We start from the raw sequence: 27138 nt of genomic DNA, 5'->3' as shown, positions 1-27138 counted from the left end.
ACTGGTTGAAGACCGTCCTAAAGAAAGTGTGCTGACCAACATTAGGACTCATTCACAAACTCTGAGAGGTGCTTTGGATTCCATTCAATCCCATGTATGGTCCTCAGGCCTCTTATAGATCCTGCGAGTGCCCCGCTATCTGCCTTTGTTTGCTCACCTTTAAACTAGGGTTAATAATAGTTCCTACCTCAAAAGTGCTTAGGACAGTATCTAACACACAGTAAACAATAAATGTAGCAACAAGAAGTAATATTTTAGTATTATTATGGATTATTTTACAGCTATTGAGTGGGAGAAATATACCTACCATGTGAGTTTATTTGGGATCACATGGTGTACTGCAAGATGTCACTAACCATATAGTGACATATACCAATTTACATGGTACTCATCGTAAGTTAAGGAAACTTGCTCTTACACTCCATGCATGGGATTCAGAGGATCCACGGATCCCCTGAGATGCCATGCAAAGCTGTGTGAGTGTGTGTGTGCTTGTATGCCTCTATATTTCGATCTGGGGAGGGAGGAGTGGTCCAGCGCCTTCTCAGAGTCTTATCGCCATCCATACCCCCAAAGGACACGCACCATTGTTTTAGAGCTTCTGGAGAGAGATATAAGGTCCCTTTGACCTTGCCTAGTGTCCTTTCAAACTTCTGGGACAGGGCTTACGATGGCAACAGTCACCGCAGCTGCTCGCAGCCAATTCCTTGAGCTTGCCCAACATTACAAGAGCTTGCAAGATACCCAACCTGGGGGCTGGCCTAAGAGGCTGGCGATTCAACCGAGGGCCTGTTGGCAGAGGGAGGTAGCCTGCTCTGATTACAGCTTGCATCGCCAGCTGGAAAGGGGAGGGGACCACACTGGAAGTGACCACTTTGGGGCTGTCTGGAGAAAAAATGGCGAGAAGCTGCATTTCTAGTATAGCGAAGGCTCCAAAATTATTTCTGGATTGATTAAAGCCCTGCTGGTGTGTAAGGATGTGACGATAACTTCACTACTAGAATAACGTGAGATGGGGTAGGGCAGGAGAAGGTGGGCGAGAAGGAGGCCTTCCTTGCATCGGTATAGGTTTCAAAGGGAGGGATGTTTAGGAGGTTTTAAAGAAGCTATCTCTTTTGTACATGGTACCACAGGAATTTGAGAATAGAGATCAGGGCTTTGCTTAGTCAAGGGCTCATCCATTCTCTGTACCTCAGTTTCTTCACCTGTCAAGTGACGCGGCTGTGACAAATAAGCTCTTGTGGTCCCTTCAGCTCTATCAGTTTGAAAATTAGTGGGAAAAAGACAGTGTTATACATACAAAGGCCGAACATTTTACTCAGTGTCAATCACAAACCGTCCAGCCCTAACTTATCACAAATCTAAAGCAACAGCATCCAAATTAATGTGTTTTCACAGCATGAAAAACCGTCAGCGTCGGTCCACGCCCCGACCACAGTTCTACCAACCGAGCAGCATACCGGACCTCCGCCTCCAAAGGGCACCAAAATCGGAGTTTTCAAAAATGACAGGGAAGGCGAAAATGGAGGTCAGAGGAAAACAGATCTAAAACGATCCCCAACTAGAGGCGAGAAAAAGCTGAGAAAATTAAAATTCCACTTGTAAATAAAACGAGGCCATTTCCTTATGAGAATAACGTCTGCAAGTTTTAAAGTAATTTAACTTGAAATTCATTTCCCTTCTTAATTAAAAACCCAGAGTATGTCACATGTAATTTTAAAATGCAAAGTGGATGAAGAATGCAAGCGGGGGAAGAAGGAGAACAGATTCTCTTTCGGGGAATGACCGATAACCTAACTTCTGCCCCCTGAAGTTGGCCATCTTGTCTATGGGGACGGGGGAAGGCTAGCTTTGGAGGTGTGTAGAGTTATATGCTCCACATGGGGCCTTGAAACCGCCCAAGATCTGAGCCACATATGAAGTCCAAGTGTTTTTCTAAGACCTTCCTAGAGAAATCAGCCCTTTGGAGCAAGTTTAGAAACCAGTCCTTGACTTGATGCCCAATCCATTGATTTCATCTGCTGGTTTCTCCTTGGTCTCACATGAACCTGTGGGCCATTCTGAGTGCACACACACCCCACAACTACACTCCCAGTCTGGGATAACTAAAGAACAAACAAACAGCAAAATACAATTAAAGTTTCATTAAATAGTTAAAGGCCCTCTTGACTAAATCAATCAGTAAATAATTTTATGCTTCTGTTGCTAAGACACAGTGAACGACAGAGGCCATTAAGGCATACAAAAATGCATACAACACAGTCCCTGCCGTTGAGAGTTTACAACCCAACAGAGCAGGTAAGAGAGAGAACTCAGAGACTGTGCAAAGCAGTCGGGAGGGCCAGAGGGGTTGAGAGCCGGGCCTGGTTCTCGGTGGAGAAACACCCCAATGGTGGAATACTGAGGTTGATGGCCAACTGGTGATGTGCTCAAGGGAGAAAGTGAGGGAAGGGCCCTCCCGGATGTTCTCTACTGCTGGGAACTAAGGAAAGGGTGTGGTCGCTAATGAGGTGAGGGGATACAAGGAAGGGAGACAGACATGCAACCAGGAGACAGGGGCTCTGCTTGGGACCTTCCGTTTCCCGGAGGCCCATGAGAAAACCAAGAAAGGTTTCCATGGGCGTGGTGGGTAGACGGCTGGAGACGGTGGGCCTGGGCGGACTGCCTAGCTTCTTAGGCACAACTTCTTCCGCACAGCGGAGATGATATCAATACCTTAAACAACTGCTCTGAACCAAGGATCAAGAAATCGCACGAGTAGCATGGTTGGCATAGAATAACAAACTTGAAATAAAACCTTTCATCATCGGCTCTGGAGCTCAGGAGAAAGGTCTCAGATTCTAGGTCTGATGACCTAGACCTCCCCTGGTGCCCTGCTCTGTGCGGGCCTCCTGCAGGGAGCGTGCTGCCTCTCCCCTATTTGCTTCCCTTGCTGATGAAGGCTCTGACCATGAGCACTCCCAAGGACCTCCTCACTCACTCCCACCTCCTTCCCCACTGCCGCACAAGGCCCGAGGTTTCTAGCAACTTCCACCTCGGCTCTGACATAGTGCTTACTGACTCTGGTTTCTCACCTGCCACCAGAATTCTCTGAAAAGCCAATGTGATTCTGTCCTTTTCCTACTTATAAAGCCCACAGGTTTCTTCGCTGCTTTCAGGAGAAAGGCTGTCCCATCATCCCCCTGACCCACCCCTCCCGGCCGCGACCTCCCCTGTAGGCATCCCTAACCTTGAGGTGTTTCCTCAAGGGGGATGCCGCGCAACGTTCCCTCTGTACACACTGTTCCCTTCGCAGAGAAAACTCCCGTGTCCACCTCTGAGCTCTGGGCGTGACCTGGGTATCCCGCAAGATACAGCTCCAATGTCACCCTCTGCAGCAAAGCGCCTCCTCTTTTCCTCACTGAGACAGTCCCTCCCTCCTCATTTCAGGTCTCATACGGGGTCTGGTTGGAGGGCTAGCCCTCTTAGGAGCAATGATGCTCTATCTGGTTTCACGCACTCCCTAAGAAAAGCCCAAAGAAGGCCCCCCCTCTGCTGAACGGAAGGTCTGAGACCCCCAAAATGCTGCTGCGTGAAGACACTCCCCTCTGCACAGAGAAAACCAGGATGAGGCTTACGGATGAGCTAGAGGCGATTTGTGATTTTTTTTTTTTTCTGTCAAGAGCCCGACAGCACTTTTTACCCAGAGCTTTCCTATGAGGAACTGTGCCCCAAATCAAATCGCCTTGATTGTTCCTGGGAGCTGATGCAAGTTAGTCAACGGGTGGGATTTCACTTGACCGGACTCCCCAGCCCAATTAGCTGCACAGCCAAGGGTCGGTCTGCACCGATCTTTTCTTCACGGTCTTCCATTTTCATATTGTATCTGAGGTTTCAAATATTCAAATGTGAATAATGCCGTTCTTCGGCAGCAAGGTATGCCTTCCCTCTTATGCCCAGAAAGAACATGGAACATGCTCTGGAACATGCAGCATTCCGATAACACTGAGCATCCCCGCGCTCCTGAGGGTTAGAACGGACACGCTGTTCTCGAACACAAATTCTTCCTTGTGCCCTGTCTTCAGCTCCCCACCTGCCACTGCCTCCTCCTTTACCCACCATTCACCATCAGCAGGAAATGAAAAGGAAGAAGGAAGAGGGAGACCTTGACCCCCGCAGATGGGGGATAGGAACTCAAGCCGCCTCCCCTTCCCCCGGTAACAACCTGCTGTCGGGGGTATATCGAGAGTCTAAAAAAAATGGCCTGCCATCATCATCGTTCAAAAAACACAAACGAGACCGCAGAATTAAGCTTCTCAATCGGTTACCAACATCCAGTGCCAAGGTCTAGAGCTTTATATATGGCACCAGCTGGCCCAGAGAAGTACCTCCGGACTCCAGGGCTTCTGGGGACGCTGTGCCAACGGTGAGCCAACGGGCACAGACTCCGTCCCAGCTCACCCTGCTCTGCGGAGATGGGGGCCACAGGACATCTGGCATCAGTGCTGCCACAGCCGGCGACGAATGGGAGATGCTTCTGGGGAGCAGGCTGCGCGAAAGATGCTGCTCGACAAGTTGACGTTAAAAAAAAAAAAGGGCTATAAATATGCCATGGGTTCCCAGTGCTGGAAAATTCTTCCTGACGGGAGTATGGTGTTTCTCACTGATGTGGAGGAAAAGTACTTCAGACTCGCATCAGGCCAGCTGGATCCGGATGCCTCTCTCAGAGGAACTCCTGGGTAGAAGCCCCCCTCCCCTCAAACAGCCTCCAAGCCCCCTGTTACTTTTCTTGTATGACTCTCAGCCCAGTTTAGGTAAATAACGGCGTATCATTAGTTTCTGTCGTGGGGCTGTGAGCACCAGGGACAGAGGTCCTACCATCCCCAGCTATTAGCGGGGCCCCTCCAGACAGCAGGCATTCAGTAACTATCTGTGGGCTCCAAGTTTCTGCAAAATAGCCTTCTATCCATCGAGCTCCTACTACCTCTGTCCTTATCTGCTGTCTGTCCTGCCCCGTGGATGGAGTATCATGAGCTCTAGGCGAGGCACCATTGCTGGTCCCAAGGTTGAGAAGGACAATGCGGACACTCGCTTTGCTGGCACGTTGAATACAGAATCAGCAGAGTTGGTGACACCAGAGACACCATACTCCAAGTATACCCGCCTTCACAGGAAGAGCAGTGATTGGCATTAGGGAGTCACGGCCGTTACTCCCAATGAATGTACGATTTAGTAAGAAAGATAAATCTGAGAAATTATGTCAAGAGTAAATATGGCCACACGTAGAAGGTGCTTCCGTGATGCAGAAAGAGGGACTATCTCAAGGAAATGGAGATAGGAGAGATGTGAAAATTACTGGTGCAGGTGTATCTTATTAAAAGTTACCTGGCTTAAGGTGATTTCACATTAGGAATTTTCATGCTTTAAAAAGGGATCGAAATTGATTCTGGTGAGTAGGGTACAATCCCGTTACTAATCATAAATCTCCATCAATACTTACACCCAACTTTGCTCATTCTCTCCAGGGCCTCTAGAGAGTAGGGAGAAGAGGCCACATTAACATGGTGGGTCCTCTCCCTCATCAACAGAGAGGCCCTTCGGAGGCAGGAACGGGGTATCACAGCCATGGGGACAGGGCCCCAGTTAGTCAATACCCGGTGGGCACCTGCCACCGGGCACGATGGAGTCAACGCTCGAGCCATCTTAAAGAAGAACGACCTCCTTCCTTTCCTCTGACAGCTTACGATGCCATTAAGGAGACAAAATTACAGCATAGGAAACATGGAGAAAAGAGGTAAATGTTAAGGACCAGGGGATTTTAAGGTTAAGGCAGTAAGACATTAAGAGAAGGGAGAGGACAGGAAATCAGAGGGGTCATGGAGGAGTCAGGATTGAGGAGGCCTCAAACAATTTGTTAGGACAGGGGACCGGGGAGAAAGTTCACTGCCACTGGGAAGCGGAGCCCTAGGGAAGGCGGGGGCTGGGCAGGTGTTGGGCGTTTGCACCTAGGGGCAGGGGAGGGTGAGAGGGGACCTACAGCCACAGAGGAACAGGACACATGAGCTGATGAGAACACAGGGAGCTGAATCCCTAGACCACAGCAAACCTGCGGGATCCCACACAGGGAAAAGAGGCCTTCTCTGGAATTATCTCTGGGAGGAAGTCCTCTCTTCGTGTCCCCCAGGCCTTGACTTTTATCCACCCTTGAAGGAAAAAGATTACAACGCGAGTGGTTCAAGGCGACACCTGGAAACCTACACACAGTAAATGTGTCGGGGGAGGGGGCCAGTGGCTGGGGTCAGAGTCCCTTGCTAGGGGACTGGGAAGGGGCACATGAAAGCAATGGCACTGGCTAACTGGAGCAAGGAAAGAGCAACAGGCACCGAATCAGGTAAAACGCAAGGAGATGAGGGGCAAGGAATCAAGTCAGACTCTGGAGACCTCGTGCTCGCTTCACCCAGGCTCACCTTCCAGTGGCTGAGACACAGCGGAGCGAAGCCGGGGGGACCTTTGTCCTGCTTGCCGGGGGGTGGGGGGGGGGAAGCTCTGCTTCCCAAGATGCATGAAGGACAGCTTGTCCATCCTAGGGCTGGTCTGGAGTCATATCACTTGGCAATTTGTCAGTTTAGGAGCCTATCTACTACTCTGAATATCAGGAAGTATGTGGAAACCGACCTTACGTGCTGTTTCAATAAAACACAGCTTATTAACAGTTAATTCTAATAGTTACACGGAGCGCTTTTGTGGGGAGGGCCTGACTCTTTCTTGGGGTGTGAACACAGCACTGCTCCATAGGTGGCATGATGCGAACATTCAAGGCTGTCTATGGCTCCTTGATGACTTGATAAAGTTGGTGTGTTTTCCCAAGACTTCGAACAAATAAGGAATTCAAAACTCATGGGCTGAATGGCTGAGCTCACGGACAGACGGATGGAGGCTAAGACATCCCACATAAGCTAATCCTTGTCATGAGACATCTTCTATCCCAACACTCTACCAGGCGGGCCCAGAAGACTGCGACCTGTCCAACGCGATGGCCAACCGCCTGCCGGCAAATTTCTTTCCCAGAAGGACATTCAAAGCCCTGAGAGATATGGCGAAAGTGTCTAGAGAGCTCTGGCAGGCTCTGGGCTCTGTATGTCTACTACAGAGGGAGGAATCCTCAGACAGCTTTATTCTTACTCCACCTGCATAGTGACTGCTTATACTTCAAAAATAAAGTCCTGCATTGGCCTGTCTGATTTTATTATTATGCCTCTTAGAATGGCGCATTTCAATTCTTTTGTTGTTTCCAGGCAGTGCTACCGTATTTACTTGCTAATGCAGAGAAAAGAAAAGAACGTGACATTCCAAAAGGTACTCTTTCCCAGGATTCTGCCCTTCCTCTACCAGCATGGGGTTCCTTTGACTTCAGTTTTTCGCCTACACAGCTGCATAAATTAAAAAAGAAATCATGTGACAACAATGTCTCTTTTTTACCCCCCTCCTTCATAGTAAACCCCTATCCCAGGTGCTCTGAGCACGGAGACTCCAACTCCCCACCGAGGTCCCCCAACCCCAGTCAAGTCCCGCTTACTCGTGCCAGGCTCTGCACGCTTGTTACGGTTCTAGCCATTCCGACTGCAAAGGTCAGATGTCTGGCTACACGACCGCAGCGTTTGTGCGTCTGACTGCACTCCTGTTTAACAAGTGGTCACTGACAGAAAACAAAGAAGTTTCTCTCTCGCTCTCTCTTTTTTTTTTCTTTTCCTTCTGGATAAAAGCTGGGGCCCTCTATGGACACAGGAAAAGATGCTCCATAAATTTCCTATCCAAGTAAGTGCAAACCAATAAATATATGAGATTCTCTTAGGTTCTGGTCAGTCAAGAAAAACCAACCCTGAAGATGATAATCTATATCCGCTGACCTATTTAGCCCATGGATAGTTTCAAACTCTTTTCTTTACCAACACTTTTCTCAGAAATAGAAAAAACAAATAACAAATAATAATTGGCTTGTATCTTGAATTCCTTTATTGCCCCTGTCATCTACAGAAGCCTTCAGGCAGCTAGCCAGAAAGAAGGTAGGACAGTCAAGGCCTAGGTCACTGCGGGGGTCACTGGCTCTCAACTATGAGCAGAAATGACACAAAACCCAAACTTGCCTGAATTAGAAGAAATCAGAGTCAAAATCAAGGTGAATGGCCATGACTGAGGCCCCCTTGGCTAGTAAACAACATTCTCTCATCCTTGGTACAATCCCTTTACACGGAGTGTCATTTACAAGGCAAAATTTTCACCGTGTCCGTCAAAACTAGGTACAATTTTTCTGTCAGAAAGGAGATTCCACAATTTTAGGATTTGTTAATTGCAAGGTGCTGGTTCCTGGTGTGTGGATATTTGAGGCCAGAAGGTAGACCTGTGTTTTTCTCTAGAACACAGCTAGTGTGGACAGAGAGCAGCTACCACTAGGTCCGTTGATTTTTTTTTTTTTTTAATGAAGTGGGTCATCCAGCAATAGCAAGGGATCTTTCAAGTAATAAAACATTTTGGCAAAGAGAGCAAGGTTCGCTTTCCTGAAAGAAAGCCACACTTGCTCTGGAAAAGTAAGGGATTGTTGATATGCAACCCCCAAGAGAAGCAGAGGTCATCTGTGTTACGGATTTTAAGTACAAACCCAAACCACTGAGTGCTGCAACAATCTAGCTCCATAAAAATTCTTTCTTCATGTCCCCTAGTAGTTTTTGCCATTGCCAATTTAAATGAAAACTTTATAACGTTACTAAACTATAAACTGCATAATGTGTTCTACCCACATCAATTATAAATTCATTTGCAGAGAAAAAGAAGAGAAATAAACCAGTCACGATAATTAAAATAAATTAAGTGAGGAGCTGTCAAGAATGACTTTCCTGAAGGAAAACAAAGTCTTCTTTTAGTTAAATTACAGAATGATTTATAGAAGATTAAAACCACCAAACAGATTCTCAATACCTGGGAGCCACGGGGCCCACCGAGCAGGGTGTTCTGCATTTCTACAGCACGGGCCGTGCTCCACCCGACAAAAGACTACCTTTGGCCAGTACCTTGTGTGAGCAGACAGGGCTCCCTGGGCTGGTTCCGCAGTCCAGGACGCCCAGGAGCCTGCGGAGGCCGGGAAATGGAGGCTAAGGGTGTTGCTGAAGATGGTCTGCTCCGGGCCTTTGATGGTTGCATGAATCAAACTTTAAACATGGACTGAAGCAAGGGGCGCCTGGGTGGCTCAGTCGGTTAAGCGTCTGACTTTGGCTCAGGTCAGGATCTCACGGTTCGTGGGTTCGAGCCCCACATCGGGCTCTGTGCTGACAGCTCAAAGCCTGGAACCTGCTTCGGATTCTGTGTGTGGCTCTCTCTCTGCCCCTCCCCCACTTGTGCTTTGTCTCTCTCTCTCTAAAATAAACGTTAAAAAATTAAATATGTACTGAAGCTTCCTTGTGTGATAATAAACGATTCACACAATTCCAGCACCACCTCCGTTCCCCACCTCTATTCTGATCTCTCAAGCAGATTTACTGCAAACTCATGTATAATTAGGAATATCATACTATTAATCTACCATCTGATTTTTCATCCCCAGGGCCATATGTACCACTGAGTCTCCAATTAATGTAAGCTATTCCTCAAAGCTAGCTATATTTTGAGGCAGAGGGCTGGTGTCCCGATAAAATGTGAGTAAAGTCTCGAGATCAGGCCCAACGTTCAGTAAAATGTGGTAACTGGTCAACAAGGTAATGCCACTTGCATAGACCAGGAGGGAGCTTCAAATTGGTAGGTCACTTGTTCACATGAGGTCACCCAAGTGAATAGGCCATTTAACTCACTCCAGCTGCACTGTGGCCTGGAGAGGGGAACAGAGATGATAGGAGGGTGTGGGGTAAGCAAACAGGACCAGATCCAGCAACACAAATACAATCAAAAGCACAGGGGGATAGGTTAGCAGATTATCACAAATCAACCTGGCTCTGGTCCTATACGCCTAATGCCACTTACTCGACCTAACATAACCACTGACTTCCTTGGAACTTTTGCCCCAAGAAGGGAAGACAGCACGAGGCCCAGAAATGCCCAAAGAATTTAATACCAGCAATTTATAAAAAGGGACAATAAAAGAAAAATCTTTAGGAAGGAGACTGTTTATACACTTTAAACTAGATACTTGTGGAGGCAAATGGAACCAGTAAGAGCGGTCCAGATACAGCCTGTGACCCAATCTGGGAAAGTTCTTTGTTCCTATGCGTCTGACACTCTCCTCCTAAAGCTGGGAAAATGGACAGGGGAAACCAACCACACCCTTCCCCCACTGAGAGACGTCCAGTGGGGAAACCCCTTCGACCCCTCAGGCAGCACCAGCCACACCAGGGGCATCCCCAGTGGCACCAGATAAACCAACCCAACCAAAATAGCACCCCCGAAAGGTCTGAAGAACCACAGCCTACTAAAGTAATCAAAGACCCATATGCTAAACCTAAATAGGGTGACTGCCTACTAAAATTAAAAAAAAAAAAAACAAACTAAAATACAATCTGGAGTTTCCAAACATAAATGACAAAATATCCAGGATCTAATAGAAAATCACACATCAACCAAGAACCAAGAAAATCCCAACGTGAATGAAAAAGACAATCAACTAAAGCCAATACTAAAAAGAATCTGAGAAATCAGATGTTGGAATTTTCTGTAAAGGACTTTAAAGCAGCTTTCATAAAAACACTTGAGTCAATTATAAATTTTCTTGAAATAAATGAAAAAATAAAAAATCTCAGGAAAGAAACAGAAGCTACAAAGAAGAATCGAATGGGAATTATAGAGCTGAAAAACAAAGTAACAGAAATTTTAAAACTCACTGGATAGAGTCGATCGTGGAGACCAGAGAGGACAGAACAAAAGAATTCACCCCATTTCAACAAAAAGGGAAAACATACTGAAAAACTAACCCACAGAGCCTCCGGGGCCTGCAGGGCAATAATAAAAGGCTAGCGTTCTCAACAGCAGAGTCTCAGAAGGAGAGAAGAAAGTGGGAATGGAAGAATGTATGAGGAAATTATGGCCAAGAACTTCCCAAATTTGGCGAAAGACACAAACCCACAGATCCAAAGAACTTAGTGGGTGCAGACAAGATGAACTCAGAAAAATCCACATGAAGAGACATGATGATTAAAATTTTAAAAATAAATTAAGAAATCTTAAAAGCAGCCAGACAGAAAGGCTATACTGATTACACATGAACATCAATTCAAACAAGAGTGGATTTTTTTTTTTTTTTGTCTGTAACCATGGAGGACAGAACCAAATGGTTTCACGGGCTAAAAGGGAAAAGAACTGTCAACTGAGTGTCCTATATCCAGAGAAACTATCTTTCAGGAGTGAAGAGAAAATAAAAACACTCTCAGATGAAGGAAAACAAAGAATTTAATGCTAGCAAAGCCACCCTTAAAGATTAGCTGAAGAAATTTCTTCAAACAGAAAGGAGATGATTAAAGAATCCTGGGACATCAGGAAGACAAAAGATAAAAAGAAAAAAAAGAGAAATATTGTTACATACAACAGATTATCATTTACTCATGAGATTTCAATTAAGATTTGATGACTGAGACCAAAATTACAACATCATCTGATACTCAAGATGATGCTATTTAAAGGCAGGGAAGGTAGAAAGACTTCTAAGTGAGGTTTCCACATGTCACTCAAAACTTGCAGGAAAGGCACAGGCCCTATAATAGCTAAAATTGTCTTAACGAAGAAGAACAGAGTGAGGAGAGTCACTTTCTTGGCTGTGAAGGGTCACTCAAGACAGTGCAATACTGATGACAGGACAGACGCACTGATCAACGGTGCAGAATGTAGAATCCAGAAATCAGTCCATACAAAATGTTCAATGGACAGTTAACAAAGGTGCAGAAACAACCCAGTAAAGGAAGGGCAGGCTTTTCAACAAATGGCGCTGGGGCACCATGGATAAATGGCTATCTATGGATGAAAATGAGTCTTGACCTAAGCCTCATACCTCATACAAAAATGAAGTCAAAATGGATCAAAGGTGTAAGTGTAAACCATAAAACTATAAAAATTTTAGAAAAAAAATAAGACAAAATCTTTGGTGTCTAGAATTAGACACAGAGGTCTTTCTTAGACTTCAACATCAAGAGCACAATCTGTAAAAAGAAATACTGATGAATCTTTCCTCATCACACTTAAAAACTTTTGCTCCGTGAAAGCCCGTGGGAAGAAGATAGGAAAATAAAAGCTATGGTCAGAGAAAATGTTTGTAAACATGTATGCATGGATTATGTGTATTTAAATAAAAAACCTGAAATTCATGGTAATAACACAAATAATCCAATTAGAAAATGGAAAAACAGATGTACAGACATTTCACAGAAGAATATACGGGGAGGACAAGAAAACACATGAAAGTATTTCAATAGCATTAGCCATCAGGAAAATGCGAATTGAAACCAAGAGATATCACTACTTGCCTACCAAAATAGCTAGGAATAAAGAATAGTGACAACACCAACTGCTGACAAGGATGTGGAGAATTTGGCACACTGATACATGCTTGTGGTACATCCACTATGGAAAACGGGTTGGTAGTTTCTTAAAAAACTAAACATAAGGGGCATCTGACTGGCTCAGTAAGTATAGCATCTGTCTGACTCTTGATCTTGGAGTCATGAATTCAAGCCCCCATTGGGTGTAGAGACCACTTACATTTTTTTTTAATTAACAGATGACCCAGAAATTGCAACAGTGGCTATTTATCCAGAGAAACGAAAACTTCTATCCATACAAAAACCTACACACAAAATGTTCATATACCACTGTTATTTGTAACAGCCCCAAACTGGATTCAGCCCAGATGTCCTTCACCAGATAAATGGTTAAACCAAGTATGGAATACTGTGAAATAAGCATACGATGCAATATTACTCAACGATAAAAAAGAATAAGATATTGACACAACAAATTGAATGAATTCTGAATTGAATGAATTGAATTTTCAGTGAATTAGGGTGCATGAAAAAGGCCAATCCAAAGAGGTTACATATTGTGCATTTCCACCTCGGTTAACACTTGTGAACTGAAAAAATTTTAGCAATAGAGGACAGATTAATGGTTGCCAGAAAAGTTAAGGAAGGGGGCGGGGGAGGCAAGTGGGCATGGTTATGAAAAGGAAACAGAGATCCTTGTGGTGTGGGAAATCTTGATTGTAATGGTGACTACAATCTACCCAGGCAATACAACTGTACAGAACACACACACATACACATGAGTGTATTTCTGTATTATTTCTTACAAGTGTATGTAAATCTACAATAATCTCAAACATTTCAATTCTAAAAACCTGAATGGTGTCACCATTTGAAGGATGAGACCAGGTAGTATTTCTACTAAAAAGCTAGTTATCAAGCATGGCATGTGACAACCTCGGCCAGGTGCACAGCATGGAAAGGGCCTTGGGTACACTACTTTTGTGGGTAGTTTTTCGTCAGTCAGCTCGTTGGCACTGAAAAGTCACTGTTTTATGAGAGAAAGAGGGCGGGCATGTTACATTCACATAGCATGAGAAGGCGTCACGAGGAAGAAAGATGTCAGTAAACACCCTATCAGTCTATTACCCATTACTGATACCAAGAGGTCTTAAATTTCAGAGCCCAGTGAGTGACACATATGTTTTCTTTACCAAAGGCTGATTGGCACCTGGCACAGTCCCTGACTCAGGACAGGCACTCAGTAGGGCTGACCAGAGAACAAAGAACAAATTCACACCTATCACAGAGTCACTAAAGAAAGGAATCCCTGCCAACTCGGAGTTTGCAATGTTCTAGCTCTGGAGGTCAAGTAGGGATCTCCTGGCCCACTGGCCATCCCCTAAGTCTGAGCTTTTGACTACATAGAAGAGTGAAAATAGCTTGATGAAGTGACCAAAGCTGTTCCTAAAGTCAAAATTAGTTTTCAAACAGCCATATCTATGTTTGATATTTAAAAATATGTTCAATTTCATACAAATTAGATTTCATACAAGTCCAAGAACTGAGCACACCCCCATTCCTTCAACAACAACAACGAAAGTTCATCCCTTACAGTGTGCATGCCCCAAAATGTGAAAAAAGGAAAGATCTACCTCACGAAGGGGTTCTTCAAAGTATGCGATGCCCAAGTGAAACCATTTCATTTGGCAGGGAACCACACGGAGGTCTTTATGGAGAACATGAAGGCTTTGGAACTTGACAAGAGTCTCCATGGTATCTCTACCCCGAGTGGCTCTCACGTACAAGTAGCTCCCAGCAGACCAGTGGAGGCGCCTGCTCCCACGACCACTTGTACGGACAGGGTGTTAACGGGGAGAAGTGGTACCTCGGACATCGTGTGACAGGAAGTGGTGTCGGCTCTTAGAACTTGGAAGGCATTTTATTGAGATGCCTTGGAGGTCAGTGTACCAACTGGGAGGTCAGTGGCCATCATGAGAATGGGCGTCCCTTTTACTTTTACTCTTTCCTTCCCCACAAAGCTTCTTAAAAGAAGACGCAAAAGAGTTTCGGTGGAAGGGACGGGGCTCAAATCTGTAGCACGATTAAGAACTGCAAAGGATGGCAGAAGTAGAACAAAGCGAATCATGTAATTAGACAACCTGGACATTAACAACTGAAGTTATGATTCCATCTGAAGGTTTAATATGCTGGGAACGCTTAGGAAAATTACACAAGTCCTGGGGTCTGATCACTCCACTTGGTATATATCTTCATCTGTCATACTCCGCATGGTGGCGAATGCAATTACCAATACTTCCATGCTTATTTTAATTTAATTACATTTTTGTATTTTAACTGAGGCTTAACTTGGGAACTGACAGTATTTTATTATTATACAGTTTGTCAACTTTAAGTGGGTTGCATTTTTTTAAAATTATTTTTGAGAGAGAGACAGAGCGTGAATGCGGGAGGAGCAGAGAGAGAGGGAGACACAGAATCCAAGGCCAGGCTCCAGGCTCTGAGCTGTCAGCACAGAGCCTGATGTGGGGCTCGAACTCACGGACCGCAAAATCATGACCTGAGCCGAAGTCGGCCGCTTAACCAACCGAGCCACCCAGGCACCCCTAAGTGGGTTGAATTTTTAATTGAAATTTTATTGTATCTTAAGGCCAATTACTTTTAGAGGAACTGAGGCCAGATTTTATAGCACAAAGTCAGTGAGACAACAGGACTCCCCACTGAAAACCTTGCCTCAGGCCAGCTTTGCTGTTCACACCACAGCCCCAACTAAGTGATGTTATAATGAGGACATTCAGAGGACAAGAACAGTGGCATTCGCTTTATTCTTATACGGTACCTAGGCTGATGCTTAGTGTTAAGAAAAACAAACAAACAAACAAACAAACATGTTTTCCAGAAGTAGTTTTGGAAGGGAAAAGTGACTTCTCTTTTCAGCTATTCAATATATAAAAGCATGGAACCAAAGAAGAGGGATTAGTGAAAATGAGTTGTCCATATATCTTAATGCTAGATGCTTAATGCCGGTTGCTTCTTTGAGAAAGGGGGCAACAAAGAAATGCTTTTCCTTGTTAAAGGTTCTGCTGAAAAGTGTGCAAAGCAAACTGCACTCACTGCTTTATGCACGGATAAACGATGGGAATCAGTGTCGGCTCTTAAAACTTGGAAGGAATTTTACTGAGATGCCTTGGAGGTCAGTGTAGCAACTGGGACGTCAGTAGCCATCATTACAATGGGCGTCCCTTTTACTTTTACTCTTTCGTTCCCCACAAAGCCTCTTGAAAGAAGACGCAAAAGAGCTCCAGCGGATGGACAGAGGTTCTGAACCCAAACCCTTCTCACCATAAAGGAAGGCATGTTCGTTTATGGGATAGAGTTGGTAAGATTTTCAACCCAGAAGCTCAAAATATTTTTCCCATTACCAAGGAGTAAATGGTATTTAAAGCTGGGTGATGGGCATGTGTATTATAATTCTTCTTTTTCCTTTCGATAATTTTTTTGTGAACTTCTATAATAAAAGTAGAAAAAAAAAGTTAACAGTGGATTTTCTGTCTTCGTCAAAGTATTCCTGGCCTCTAAGTATTATTCTAGTTTTAATTTGGCCAGTGTTAAACCAAAAGACCAGGCTGTGTGATATCCAATAATCTCTACTTTGACCAATCCTGATCAGGTCAAACACGTTTATCCCCTAGGAGGTGCCTTACAAAATTGTCTCTAGTTTAATTGGATGTGTGTGCAGATTTTCCACTTGGGAATAAAATGCTCAGCAAATCCTCGCAAAGTGTTTTCCCTGTGTGTCATAGAGCCAACCGGCTAAGGCTCTCGGTAAGGCCGGCTGCCAGTGGAAACCGTAGCTTTCCTGGCTTCACACGTGAGCCAGATGTTGGGGATTTTCTGAGCTGCAGAATCGTGGGGAAGGAGGTTTGTGCATGTCCTGTGTTCTCGTTCCAGCTCTCAAACTTTCAGGATTTATGGCCAGTCAGCAGTGTCACGAACTGGCCCGAAAATATCCCCAGAGGAAAGCCCACTGACAATGCACCTGACTCTGCCATGGCCCCATCCCATCTGCCAGATCAGGATCTCTTTGTACTGCTTCTTCCCCCAACTGCTCTGCAGAAATGCAGCAAGGCAGGTGCAATCTTTAATTTTCTGAAACCCGCAATTCAAAACAATTCTGCTACAACTTAAAAAAAAACAGCTTATTTCCTTCTAGCATTGTATGAAATTAATACTTGCCTATTCTAGACAATTTACAAATACATGAAATAAGAATGCATATGTGTTATTATAGGTATATGTAAAAATATCCCAGAATCTCACTATCCATGGAGAACCAACTTTGTTCTCGTTGATTTTCAAGGACAACTAAGGAATTCCTGGGACCACAATTAATGTCTACACTTGCCATCATCAGAATGTATGTTTGCAGAGGGATGCGAACATACATTTAAACACTTTTGTAAGCATTTTCCTTATTATTAAATATCCTTAAATAACTTTGATGGCTGCATAATTTCATCGAATGGTTACACCATAATTCATGTTCCTAGTCCGAGACCACCGGACATTCAATTTTTTTGTGTCTGTTATAAATAATTTGCTTGGAGACAAATGTATTTTGACAATGGAGAATCCAATTGAAAATGAACTGTTTTCTGAACAATCACGTTCACTCTATTTCAACCAGCCTTCTTAATGTTTATTTATTTTTGGGAGACAGTGAGAGAGAGAGAGAGAGACAGAGACACACCATGAGTGGGGTAAGGACAGAGAGAGAGGGAGACACATAATCTGAAGGAGGCTCCAGGCTCTGAGCTGTCAGCACAGAGCCCGATGTGGGGCTCGAACTCATGAACCGCGAGATCACGACCTGAGCCGAAGTCGGACACTTAACCGACTGAGCCACCCAGGTGCCCCTCAACCAGCCTTCTTAGGAGCCGCCCTTCTCAAGCTCTAGTATGCATGAGAGTCAGCTGGAAGGTGTGGTCAAACACCAATCTCTGGGCCTCGAGGTGGATCTGAGAATCTCCTTTCTGACAAATCCTGTGGTGTGGACCTCGCCTTGAGAAGCACCGCTCCGGAGAAGCCCCCTGCTGCATTTAGGAAATGGACAGAAAGGGGCTTCTCACTGTGGGCTCATCTCTTTTTGACCCTCCCAGCGAGAAATGAAAAGCTGCTTCGGTTGACACCCCCCAGCGCGGTCCACGGCCTGGCATGTGCTCAGGTGCTCTCCTTATGTTGAAAAATGTTTGGCAAATAAGTAATGCTGGCAGGAACCGTTCTGACACCTACACCTCAATTTGGGATTCATTTTTCTCGCTCCAGATTTGGCAAGTGTATCCCTTCCTTAAGGTTAGGCTGTGAAAATACACTCTGACTCACAGACCTAGTTTAAAATACCACAAAAAGTCATCAACGATTTCCACAACTAATGAGTCTTAAATACCTTCATTTTGAGTTGTTTTACGTGTGTTGCCTATGGGATGAGATCTAAGTATTTACACCGGAGTTGTGCATTATTGTGTGAATAAATCACGAGAACAAAAACTGTCTCCCTGTATCCAGCCTCTGCCTGATGTCCACTGATGATCAATCCTGCCATTTATGTTGTCTTCCTAAAAATCATTCCTTATCTACTGTTTATTTCTGTTCCCAGCAATATGGCAAATGAGATGTTCAGAGAACTTACCTCTGATGCGGCCCATCTAAAAATGCCCGTTAAAAATTTTTAAAGAGTTTTTTATAATGCATGGCTGCCTTGGCAACAGAATAAGGGAATTCTTTAAAAGCCAGAAACACATACACACACACAAACAAAAAACCCCAGCAATCAAGAGTAAGCAAGAACTGGGGATATTCTACTAATCCCAGGCACCCTAGAGCTTGGCTTCTAAAGGGCCAGGTGAGAAAAACGACAAAGCACGGATCCAGATTTCCATTCGAGTTCAGAGAGAGACTCATGTATAAAGCAGGGGCTTCTGAATGGCAACACGGTCAGCAAATGAGTTGGGAAAACAATATGTGTAAATAAGCCTGACCTACAGAGTGAGACATTGGACACAGAGGTCTTACCTCTTGATAAAGAGAGAAAAAAAAAAAGGCTGCCTTACAAAATTCCTAATCCCAAAACCTGAATTTGGATCCAGAATTTACAGTATTTGAATGATGCCAAACACCCCAAAGCTGATCATTTTAACTGACTGATAGAGTCTCAGAGATTTTAGAAGTGACAAACATTCCCCAGAAGAATGCATTTTCGACCCAGGCCTGAAAGAATCCCCAAAGGTGAAGTTTTTAAAGAGTGTCAGCGCACAGTCAAAATTTATCACCAAGTGATAGTCAGTGGACACTATGCATGACAGAGCGAGACCTGAGAAGCCTGCCAGCTATAGAAGTATTGAAATGTCACATCTAGTAGGGTTTAAATATTTGAAGAAATAGAAGAGAAACAAAGAAAAAAAGGAAACAAGAAATTTTAAAAATTGAGTAAGCAGTTCTGAAAAATAAAAACTACTTCTGAAAATTAAACATGCAATCACTAAAAATAAAAATACAATTTATGAGGGGCGCCTGGGTGGCTCAGTCGGTTGAGCATCCGATTTCGGCTCAGGTCATGATCTCATGGTTCGTGAGTTCGAGCCCCACATCAGGCTCTGTGCTGACAGCTCGGAGCTTGGAGCCTGCTTCAGGTTCTGTGTATCCCTCTCTCTCTGCCCCTCCCTCACTTGCAGTCGGTCTCTCTCTATCTCTCTCAAAAATAAATAAACATTAAAAAAATTTAAAATATATATATATAATTTATGAGTTAAAGAGCAGAGGAGATGTGGCTGCAGAAAGACTTAGTAACTTGGAAAATGGATGTATCTAAATTAGATGGAATAGACAGAGAGACAAGGTGATAAAAAAATTAGAAGAGTTTAAAGGATATAGAATGTAAACTGAAAACACATAATAAATAGACGTTTAATCAAAGTTGCAGGAGATGATAGCACAGTGATGGAGGGAAGTCAGTATTTTGAAAAAGAACTCTCCTGAACTGAAGCAGACAAAATGCCATGTTGTAGGAACCACAATGATGTCTAAGCGGGACAAGTAAAAACAAATTCATCGCTAGGCACACAACACCCTAGGCAGCAAAACACCAAAGACAAGGAAGAGAACTTAAAAGCAGCTGAAAGGAGAGACAGATTCCTTACAAAGGAATAGCAGTGAGACCCCACAGCAATACTGGAAGCTAGGCAGAGAATGGGATCTCCAAAATGCTGCTGTGAGACACAACTATCTACCTAAAATTACACACAAGGTGTAAATATCTTTCATGAACAAGGAGGAAACAAAAATGTTACCAGAAAGAAAAAAACTGAGAGGTTCTCCCTGAAGGAACATCTAAATCATGTACTTCAGGGAAAAAGGAAAATGATCTCAGACTAAGTTCTGGTTGTTTTTTTTTTAAGTTTATTTATTTTTGTGAGAGAGGGACAGAGAGAGAAAGGGAGAGAGGGAATCCCAAGCAACCTCATGCTGTCAGCACACAGCCTGACGCAGGGCTTGAACTCATGAACTGTGAGATCGTGACCCGAGCTGAAGTCGGATACTTAACCAACTGAGCCACCCAGGTGCCTCACAGATTAAGTTCCGATAACAAGAAAGATTGGGGACCAAAGAAAACAGGGAAATTGTGGGTAAATACACACACGGACTACTAGTATAGCGCTGAGATTTAACTTAGGGATTAAGAAATTTAAAAACGTCAATCAACTCTGGAGGATGGCATATAATCCTGATGGGGAGTGAATGAAGTTAATGAAAGTGCTGTTTAGAAAAAAGGTACAGATATTGATTGGCTTTACGTTAACTTGAGGTAAACACACATATTATGATGTCAAAATCTGTGAGAAATAGCTACAGCGGTTCTTTAAGGAATATTCATAACCCTCCATGCTTATGTTAACAAATAAGAAATTATTATTTAAAAAAAATTCTCAAACATTTATTCGTTTTTTGATAGAGACAGAACGTAAGTGGGGGAGGGGCAGAGAGAGAGGGAGACACAGAATCCGAAGCAGGCGCCAGGCTCCCAGCTGTCAGCCCAGAGCCCGACGCGGGGCTCGAACTCACGAACCGTGAGATCATGACCTGAGCCGAAGTCGGACGCCTAACCGACTGAGCCACCCAGGCGCCCCAACAAATAAGAAATTATTAAGAGTTGGGGAAAAAACCTGCAGAACTAGCCCAAATTAGTAGAAGGAAAAAATAATACGGGTAAGAAAAAAAATGAATACAATAGAAAACAAAACCACAAAATAGAGGATAAATGAATCAAAAATTATTTTTTTTTCAGATAAATAATTAAATAGACAAGTCTCTGGCAAGATTAATGGGGAGGTGGAGAAAGATGACATAAATTAATGATAATAGGAATGAAAAGGGGACATATTTACAGATGCAGCAGAGATTAAAAAGGTGATGATGCTTTATGTCAATAAATCTGTAAATTGAGATGAAAAAGGCAAGTGTCACGAGTAACATAAATTACCAAAACAGAGTTAAGAATAAACAGGAATCCTAAATGATACTACAGCCATTAAATAATTCAATGAGAAATCTAAAATTTTCCCACTTGGTCTAGATGGCTTCACAGTTGAGTTCTATTTACATTCAAGAACCAGAAAAGTTCCAGTTTCCATAAAATCTATCAGAGAACGGAAATGAGATAAGACTAGCACAGGAAATTAAAGTTTTAGGTGATCCACATTAACATCAATGCCAAAATCTTGAAATACTGACTGGCAAACTAACTCATTCAATACATAAAAAATACAGCACGGGGGCGCCTGGGTGGCTTGGTCGGTTAAGCGTCTGACTTCGGCTCAGGTCATGATCTCACGGTCCGTGAGTTCGAGCCCCGCGTCGGGCTCTGTGCTGACAGCTCAGAGCCTGGAGCCTGCTTCCGATTCTGTGTCTCCCTCTCTCTCTGACCCTCCCCCATTCATGCTCTGTCTCTCTCTGTCTCAAAAATAAATAAACGTTAAAAAAAAAAATTAAAATAAAAAAATACAGCACATCATGACCAAGCTCAACATGTTTTTTTCTAGGAATTTAAGGTTCATTGACCATGTCACTGAGCAATTAAGGAGAAAATCATATGACTATCTCTACAGGAAAGGAAAAAAAAAACATTCAGGATAAAAACTCTTAGCCAACTAAGCAGATAAAAGAATTTGGTAACCCGTTAAAAACATATAACCAGTAGCATTCTCAACTGTGAAATATTTTCAAACATGACCTTAATGGAAACAGGAATAAGAAGAAGGCATGTATTATCAGCATTTCTATTCTGCATCACACAGAAGGTTCTCACCTATACAATCAAATGAGGAAAAGAAGTGAAACGTATCGGGACTAGAAAAGAAGACAAAATAATCGTCACGTGTAGATTATACAATCTTGCCCCCTAAAGAATCTACAAATTACTGGAATTAGTAAGTTTAGAGAAACTTTGTTTATTGTCTTTTTATATATACACAATAATCCATGGTTGTCACTGTTTCTCTGGGTGCTTAAATTCACCCAAATACCTGTGGAAATTCCTATAGGCCAGTACCTGTATTCTGTTAACACGATCCCCATGACTGTTTGAGCAGTTCCTTGCTTTCTGGCTCCAAAAAGACAATCCAGGTTCACTTTGGTCTTTCTCTGCTCCTGATCTGGAATTAGCCACTTCTGTAAGGAGTCCTGTCTCATTTTAGTGAAGAATGATGCTAGAAACTAAGACTGTTTCCTGAGTGTGCTTATTGCTAAAGGGTTATCACTTTCCAGGTCCTTTCAATGCACAGAGCTAGGAAATATATGAAATCATGAGTTCATCTGATAGAACCAATTCAAAATTTAGTACCACAGAGTTTTTTTCTTATCTTCTTTTATTGCATAATTATATCTCTTTCCTCTTACAGTAAAAATATTGTGGTTTGTAATTGTATATAACAGATATGTATTAACTTAAAGTTTTTTAATATATATATTTACCCATGTTTATTATTTATCTGCTTATCTACTTTATCCTATAATATATAAAATTTTTCATCATACTATAAATATTAACACTAACAATAAACCTACTAAGTAGGGTTTCAGATTTCTTTACAGTTCTTTTTGCCTTTAGTAAATATTTCATAAGAATACATGTATTGAGTACTGTTGTAAAAGAGTGTGAATTAATTATTTGCTTATGTTACCTATTTGATATGCAGTTAGGATTCTTTTGTTTTTGTTTCCATTCACTTTTAAGGTCTGGTATTTTTTCATCCTTTATGGTTTCATTTTTATGAAGTAACATACACACATAGTTCAAAATTCAAAACTATATAAATAGGTATTCTCCAATCCCGATCATCTTCCATCCAGTTATTTAACCCAGCCCATCGAGTCAGCCATTGTCATTACTTCTTCGTTGATCCTTCCTGTGTTTCTTTTTACAAGATTAAGTATAGGCACACCCACAGCTGCATACATGCACACGTGCATGAACGTATTCCCCTTTCTTTCTGAAACAAAGGGTGGCATACGACAGAGATTCTTTTGTACCCTACTTTTTTTCACTTAAAAGCTATCCTGGGGGGCGCCTGGGTGGCTCTGTCACTTAAGGGTCTGACTCTCAGTTTCGGCTCAGGTCATGATCACACCAGGTCATGGGATCGAGCCCTGCATCGGGCTACCACTTTTTTTTTCAAGGATCAATGAGACCATTTATTCTAGACACGATGCTGACCAAGGAGTGAGGGAAAGACTGGGTGTGCAGGCTAATAAACAGAGGAGAGGGAGGACTTCCCTGGAGCTGTAGCCATTCCGTCCGCATTCTTCTCAGGGGTGAAGGCATCTGTCTCTTTTGGACAAAGGTTCCAGCTATAAGCAGGGGGAAGACCAGGGGAGGCATAGGCACACAGACCTTGACAGGCTGTGCCTCCACCCGGATCTTGCCTCCACCCAAGAGACAGCTCTGTCCAGCCCGGCACCAGAGTCAGATTCATCAAATTCCTGGGCCATGTGGATGTCGACAGCTTAGTCGGCCCCATTCCCCATGAGGCTGGCGTTGGCGGTGTGGTGCTTGACCACACCCCCACCCAGGATGATCATCTGAGTGTGCCTGGCAAAATGGCCTGTGTGTTCCTGAGCCTCACGTCCTCAATAATGTCCAGGACCAGCTTGGGTTCTCGTGGGAATCAAAAAAGATCACACTGCCCAGGGAGCCATCTGTGAGCACCGGGCTCCGCACGGGCATGTGGTTCTTCTGAGCCCAGTAATATACTGATTCTGTGTCGTTGATCTCCTCGCCCAGCCCGGCGATCATCTTGGAACGTGTCCACTTCACGCCCTCCGTGTTCCGCTCCAGCACCGTCCAGTCCATAATGGGCATCAACCAGCCCTCAAACTTGCAGCAACTGTCACTGGGCACCAGGAGGTTTCCAATCCTGTTGATCCTGTTCTCACGCAGCTCCTTCCCCCAGAGACTGAAATCACCCAGGTACGTGGTACCAGGCACTTCTTCGTCCACACTGCCAGCTGTGGTCACTAAGATGTCCACCGTGTTGTATGCTGCATGAGGTAATGGATGCGACAGCTGACGGTACAGAGCCTGCTCGGGATTCTGTCTCTTCCTCTCTCTCTGCCCCTCCCCCCCCCCCAAAAATAAATAAATAAATAAACTTAAACCTGCATTAAAAAAAAGAAAGAAAAAAAAAAAGCTGTCCTGGATATCACATCGTACCAGTTCATGGAAATATTCCTCATGATTTTACAGCTTTATGGGATTCAATTATATGCACGAGCCAGGGTGATTCAACTATTCTCTAGAGTTAAACATTTGAATTTCATATCTTGCCATGGCAAAGAATACTGCAACAAATAACTATATGTTGCTTCAAATCTACGGAGGTGTTTCATAAAGGTAAATTTTTAAAAGTGCAACTGTTAGGTCAAGGGTAAAGAAATATGTAGGTTTGTTGACTACCATGAAGTACCCTGTCATGGAGGTTAAATCATTCTGCATTCTCAATAGCAATGAGTGAGAATCCTTGTTTTTCTGGATTCTCCAGGAGAATGCTTTCTTAAGAAAGGATGCATTTCTATCCACTCAAGAATTTAAAATACAAATCTGTTAAAGTTATCATTTATAAAAGCAACAACAAAAATATACATCATGGGGGAAACATACTAACAAGAGTTGTGTAAGATTTTTAGGTTAGAAGAAAAAGCATAAAACTTCCTGAAAGAACTTCGAGACGATATAAATAGAGAGATAAGGCATATACTGGAATAAGAAGGCTCACTGTTGTAAACGTGGCTATGATCCTCTAACGGAGCTAGTATTCAATGAGCTTTTAATCAAAATCTAAATAGGATTTTTCAAGGACATTGACGAGCTTATTCTAAAATGTATATAGAAGAGCAAACAGCCCAGAAAGAGAGGCCAAGACAGGCTTAAAGAAAAACTAGGCTGGGGGGCTTGTTCTATCAAATAACAAGTCTTAGTCATTATGTAATTTAATATTTAAGCATGAGGATAGAAAAACAGACCAATGGAAAAGAATAGAGATCCCATAAACAGACCCATTTATATATGGAAACGTGATACATTACAGAGTGGGCAAAGTACGGATTGTTAAAAAATGCTGCCAGAACAACTGATCGTCCACAGGGGGGAAAAAGATTCCAAACCTTAAAAGTGATTTCAAGAACTTAAAAGTGAAAGATAACAGGTTAACACATTTAGGCAAAAATATAGGACATTATTTTGAAGATCGTAACGTAGGAAAGGTGTCCTAGGTAAAATAAAGAAAAACACAAGCCACGATGAAAAAAAAAATGCTGTTTAACTTCAAATTAAGAATGCACATCGAAAGATGTTACAGTGAATAAAAACCCAAGTCACAAACTGGCAGAAGATATCCACCAAAGGATAGTATTCAGAATAAATGGAGGGCTCCTTCAAATCAGTAAAAGACAAACAACCCTCTAAAATAGGCAGAAAGACTTGTATTTCACAGAAGAAATAGTCAGCCAATGAGCATATGAAAAGAGGCTCAGCCTCACGAGTATGTACAAAAATGCAAATTGTAACTCTAGGGAGAGAAGATTTTATACCCAACAAATGGGCAAAGATTAAAAAGGCAATGAGAAAACTGGATGTGTGATCCACTAGGACCCGGGGATTTCTCTCCCAGAGAAACTCTCTGCACGTGCCTCCCGTACGCAAGTATAAGAACAATTAAAACAGGGCCGTCCACAGTAACAAAATACTTGACATGACCCAAATTTCCACGATGGTAAGCGGGATCACCGAACCTGGTACAATCAGTTAATAACTATTACACAGCTGCGAAGATTAATGATCCATAGGTTCACAGATAGAAGTGGAGAAATCTTGAAAACAACAGGAGGCAATAAAGAAAGTCATAAAAGAAATGCATTCAGCATGATTCTATTACACACACTTGAAAAGCAGACAAAACCAAACAATATATATTTTAGGGATGCATATACATGTGGTAAAACTTTAAGGAAAAGCAAGAGAGATATTAATACAGTATTAAAGTGGCAATTTCCCCTGATGGGGAGAGAGGGTGAAGGAGACACCAGAAGATTCAAAGACGTAGACGATCATCTGTCTCATAAGCTGGATGCTCGATTCATCAGTCATGTTATCATCACTTTCATTTAAAATATCCATCTATGTTATACTCACTCTCTGGCAGATAAGATCTATTTCACGATGCTAAAAAGTTTAATGGAAAGGAGGAAAAGATGATCTTCTCAGTCCTTTACCTAAAAGCTGCTAGTGGCTTCCTGTTGCCTCCAGGATAAAACCTAGCCTCCTAGCAAGGGAGGCTCTATGCTCTTCCCCACCAGGCCTCCAACTACCTCTGCAACCTCGTCTCCTGCCATCTGCCCCCTCAGTCCTCACCTCCACTCATCTGTATTCTAGCGACGCCCTGTATCATCAGTGCCCCGCGCTCACGTCTGAGCCACGCCCCTCCGTTCCCTCTGCCTGGCACACACTCCTCCTGGGTCGACTTGGCCAATTCCTCTACTTTCAAATTCAGCAAACACCGCATACTTAGGACAGCGTCCCCTGAAACTGCCGATGGATATTCGTTTCTGGGCTTTCACAAGGCTGTGTTGCAGTTCGTCTGTTTGTATGTCCCAGCTCTCTTGCCTTCGAGATCTCTGCAAGGCAGGGGCTCTATTTTCATCTCAGTCCAACCAACGTTTCCCGAGTGTTAACGTTATGTCATGACTGTGCTAGGCGTTGGATCTGTTGGATTCATCAGCAGCAAGCCCTATTTCCTGCCCTCACAGAGCTTGCAATTGAGCTATACTTATGTACATACTTACGCTGCAGTGTCCCACATATGGCACGTTACGCAGTTATGTCTGATGAATCAGCGAAGGAACACTCAGTGAATGAACAGACCAAGGGACAAATAAGAACTGTTCTTCTCCTCTTTAAACAAATAAACATGGGGCACCTGGGTGGCTCAGTCATCTAAGCGTCCAACTTCAGGTCATGATCTCATGGTCCGTGAGTTCGAGCCCCGCGTCGGGCTCTGTGCTGACAGCTCAGAGCCTGGAGCCTGTTTCAGATTCTGTGTCT

The 27138-nt window shown here is 43.4% G+C and overlaps 1 protein-coding gene and 1 pseudogene across 1 annotated transcript in view; both read right to left on the bottom strand.

Moving 5' to 3' along the window:
- GLIS3 (GLIS family zinc finger 3) overlaps window positions 1-27138 on the bottom strand; it is a 298713-nt gene that overhangs the window by 148559 nt on the left and 123016 nt on the right.
- Window positions 22620-25866, bottom strand: LOC128778547 (deoxyhypusine synthase-like; annotated as a pseudogene).

The sequence above is a fragment of the Panthera pardus genome, unplaced genomic scaffold (assembly GCF_024362965.1).
Source record: "Panthera pardus isolate Hobbes unplaced genomic scaffold, ASM2436296v1 HiC_scaffold_20, whole genome shotgun sequence".
Classification (NCBI taxonomy): Eukaryota; Metazoa; Chordata; class Mammalia; order Carnivora; family Felidae; genus Panthera; species Panthera pardus.
The sequence above is the reverse complement of the archived record's forward strand: the minus strand, read 5'-3'. Positions and strand labels throughout refer to the sequence as shown.